This window comes from Petaurus breviceps, unplaced genomic scaffold (genome assembly GCF_028583685.1).
Source record: "Petaurus breviceps papuanus isolate PSGF00001 unplaced genomic scaffold, PetGlider_PUasm1.0 37, whole genome shotgun sequence".
Taxonomy (NCBI): Eukaryota; Metazoa; Chordata; class Mammalia; order Diprotodontia; family Petauridae; genus Petaurus; species Petaurus breviceps.
Window position 1 is genome coordinate 65101014 of NW_027186296.1, and position 4506 is coordinate 65105519.

Below are 4506 nucleotides of genomic sequence, written 5' to 3' on the forward strand. Positions count from 1 at the left end.
GGATCCTCTGGACTCTTCCAACTGGTCAGCATCTGGACTAAGGTCCTACTGGTTCATCTGAGTCTTAGTTATGCCTCCCTGATCTCCCCTTGCTCTTTCCTCAATTTTCTGGCCACCACACTTTTTCTTTTCCCCGAGCTCACAATACAGTACCCTCAGTCACTTTTCCAACCTCCCAACCCCCCAAAGCTCCTTTGCTACTCTGAACCGGTTCATCATAGCCTGAAGCTTCGGGGTCCCTCCATCTCACCCCCACCTCCACCCCCCCAAGCCTGAACATTTGGACTAGGCATTCCCTTCCCAGATTCCTTCTCTATTTTCTTTGCCTTCTCCCATTGCCTTCCGCCGCACAGATAAACCACAGCGGAGCATTCCAAACTTTCAAGATGATCCAGGGTTATCCCCATTTTCAGCTGCTCAGAAGTATGTTAATTCCCATTCAGACTGCAGTGCTATTGACTGCAATGCAGACACAGAGTTACTATAACACTTTCCTCACAACCCCTTCTTAATTAAGTTGATCTTTTAATTTCACACCCGCCCCTGGATAACTCCTTGTTTCTTTCACATGGCTTAAATTCATCTTTTTTAAAGATCCCCCAGCGCTGCTGGACGAGCTGTGGTTTTCCAAAGGGAACTATCAGAGCCCTCCGTCAGCGCTCCCTTTTTGCAGTTCAGAATCCTTTTTCCCCCTTCCCCCCACTTTGCTCTCCCCCCCCTCCCCCAGGAGGGAGGGTTTTTCCTTCTTCTCAAACACCCTCCCATTCCTCCACCCCCACCCTATGTGTCATTTCCCTCGATGCCTGCCTGCCTACCTACCCCAAGTGCGCTAGAGGTGGCTCCCTGAGTACATAGCATGCCAGGAGGTGTCTAAGGAGGCTGACTGGAGGAGTCTTAAGGTCTCTCTTTTCAGCCACTGGCAGTGATCTGACTCTGGGCTGGAGGGGTTTGGAAAAAAACAGAAAGATCTTTTAGCTTTCTTTCACGCTCACGACCAGGACTCTAACCCTGCTGCTTCTCCTGCTGCTGTCACAGCCTGAAAAGAACCTGGGAACAGCACATTGGGTGGGGAGGGATTTTTGCTTTTTTCTAGAGAGGCGGAGGGGGAGCGCAAAAATTTAAGGACAGAAACATCTCTCTGGAGGCTGTGAAAAGAAGGTCTTCAGGAGCAAGAAGGGACGGACTTTTCATCATTTTATCACCCAAAGGAAATCTTAAATTGCTCTTCCAGGTGTATGGGACTTAACTTCTTGAACTGCGTTGTACTGTTTAAGGTAACGCCTTCTTTTCTCTTCTCTTTTCTCTTCCCTAAGGCTTTCGCCTTTGCCGGCACTCTGAACCCACTCGTGGCTGGGAGCTAAAGCTGATTGGCTCCTTCTCCACTTTGGGGAAGAGGGAAATTTGGGAGCTGATGGCTTCCCCAGCCTACTGGTGCAATTTCAGATACAACAAACTCTGCGCTAGGAGGAGGGATGGAGGTGGTGGCTGATGTCCTGTGACTAGGCAATTGCCCATGCTTGGTGTAGGGAATCCCCAGCCTTCATTGTTTTTTTTTTTTAATTGATCCTATTCTCAACCTGAATGGATGAGAGACAGAAACAGAGACAAAGATAGACAGAGAGAAAGAGATAGGCAGGCAGGTGGGTGGGCAGGGAAACAGAGACAGAGAGAGGGGCTGATGGAGAGACAGAAAACATAAATGTGACAAATTTATTAGTTTTCTGAATAAATTGTGTTAGAAGAAAATGAAGTTTAGTTCCACAGATTAAGGAGGATAGAGAGTAAGACCCTTTACTCCAAATTCTCAGAAGTTTCATTTAACCCAAGGGTCTGCTGGGTCTGTTTGGGAATAGAGCTGGACAAATCTCCCTCTCCATTTACTTGCTTCATCTGCCAAGGGAGTAAATAGAGGAAGTAAAAGGTTTCCAAGGTCTCCAATAAAAGTAGGGCCCTACCAAACAGAATAGAAAAAAAAAAAGAGAGAGAATGCAGACCCTGATGGGCAGGTGAGCACCGTAGGAAAAGTAGGGCTCCCTCCCCAACAAGTAAGCAGTATTTGCCTATATAAAATCTCCATGCCTACCAAGAGCTTTCATTTGTCAAGTTACAGTTTAGGAAAGAGAAGAGGCCAGGTTTCCTTCAGAATTACCTTCAAGTTAATAGAGAACTTTTCTCATTCTGACATTGCCCACCCCTTTTAAGAGCCTACCTTATAGATGAACTCTGTTGGGATCTGGTTTTCACTCTGCATGGTTGTTAGATTTCAGGAGTCAGGATCTGACCTGAAGTGTGATATTCATATCCATGTAATTACAAGCTGTGTCATAATGGGGTTCCACTATACTTTCATTATTAATGAACTCTGTCATCCCATATTTCAACAGATGTGTAAATTCAAGCATGGGGGGGGGGAAAGGCAGTGTAAGACAAAGATGTTGTAAAATAGGATAAAATCTGTTTTCATATTATCACCACCACCACCACCCGCCTCTGGCCCCTAGAGTAGGTGGGAAAGACTTGATGGTGCAGGCATTGGGGCTACAGCCTGTAGGTCCCCTTCAAGTTCAGCTGGTCCAAGTCACTTGGAGGCAGTGTGCTCCAGTTAGACAGAGGGGAATCTATGTTCAAGTCCTACTGTTGATATTTCTTACCTGTTTGTCTTTGGGCAAGATATTTGACCTATCATGCCTTAGTTTCCTCATCTATAAAATGAAAGGGTTGGACAAGATGACCTCTGAGCTCCCTTCCTACATAAGATTTATAACTAGTTTTCTGTGACTTGCTAGTACCTTCTGTAAAGTGGGCAAGATGGTGTAGGGTGGGTGAAGGAAGCAGGAACATCTGCCACTGAACTCCTAGGAATAGAAGTCTTACAAAAAATGAAAGGAAATAATTGCTGTATGATTGTCAGGATTGTTCAGGATGGGTGACTCTCTTGGAAAACAGAACATAATGTGAAGTTACCCTACTCTTTGAAAAGATTTCAGTGAAGAAAGAATATAACCTCAGAACAGAAACTTCTTTCAAGGAAAATACCTTCATTTTAAAAAATAAGTAGCTACTATATTTAAGGTCATTTGTTTTTCTAGCTTTTGAAAATGAAATTCCCAGTGGAAAAAAATATCAAAATTAGACTCCTTTTTCCATTATTCATTTTGTGGGAAATATGTTTGATGTATTGGTCAGCAAACTGAAGGGATAATGAGCCCAGAGAGAGAAAAATGACTCCCATAAGGCTTTTCTCTTGGTGTGCTTCTCTGCAATATTCCAGCACTGCGCTTTTGCAAGTGCATTACATCCTCTAATTTTACACATTCACACCTAGCTCAGCAAACACATCGATCTCACACATCCCATGCCCTCCATCCAGATTTACGCACAGAGGATCATTGAGTTTTGAGTTGGAAGGGATATTAGAATCATACGACCCAGACCAAACACCACACTTTACAAATGAGGAAACTGAGACCCAGAAAGGTTTAATGATTTGTCCAGAGTTGCATAAGTAGCTAATAATGGGGCTGTAATTGAAACCAAGGTCATCTGACTCTAAATCTAGCACTCTTCCCACTTTATCATATATATGACATATATGTGTGTATATATGGTTTATATGTACATATGTGCATATATGTGTGTAAAAAGACTGCATACAGAGTAGTAACATATAGACGAGAGCTACAAATCTGCACGAGTGGAAGAAGTTTCATATAGAATTCACCACAGAGATAAAGTCAAAGGTACAGACCCTTCCTACACTCAAATCATAGATATGGATCCACACATATGTGGAATTAACCTAGAAAATAAAAAAAGAGAGATGATCATACAGCATCCACATTGTCTCATCTAATTCCATATTCATGAATATGCATTACACGAATACCCACACAATTATTACTCACACTCATTCCTTTCAGCCAGCATACCCATTCATTGATCACACTCCCAAGCCCATATTCTTCACAAACACACATACTCTGCCGCAGCACACTCATTATTGCCATGAATCCCACCTGCACACTCCCTGGAAAGTTGAATTGCCCTCCACATTCCAAAAGTGAGCTTACCAGAAAGCTACTCATTCCTTCCTTTCATACTTCCCGAGGTGGCCTGGGTCGTTCCCAAGAAACCCTTTTCAGAGGCTCCCCCTTTCTGATGCCTTTAAGAAACAAAAACTAGAGAGTAACCAAATATGACAATGTCTCATTTACATCCTACATGGGCCACTACAGCAGGACCCCTCTAACATGGGGAACTGAGTAGATGTTTTCCCTGTCACTAAGAATTCCTGGCTGGTGTCAGAGGCACTGAGGCCCCCTTGCTGCTCTTGTGCAGACAGCCAGGCCAGGACGTCCAGCTGGTCCTCAGGAACCTCTACTTAACTCTTTCTTGTCTGGAGCTCTAGAGTTGATATTCCTTGGCTTAGGAGCTGAGACAACTATCTAAGTTGGAGGCAGGGGTGTGTGTGTGTGTGTGTGTGTGTGTGTGTGTGTGTGTGTGTGT

At 44.1% G+C, this 4506-nt stretch overlaps 1 protein-coding gene across 1 annotated transcript in view; it reads left to right on the plus strand.

The window, feature by feature from the left end:
- The first annotated feature begins 792 nt into the window (after nucleotides 1-792).
- The window catches only part of ACAN (aggrecan), an 85041-nt gene continuing 81327 nt past the window's right edge, over nucleotides 793-4506 (plus strand). Inside the window, 1 exon segment of the mRNA XM_069098565.1 lies at nucleotides 793-1274. The gene's annotated coding sequence lies outside the window, so the exon portion shown is untranslated.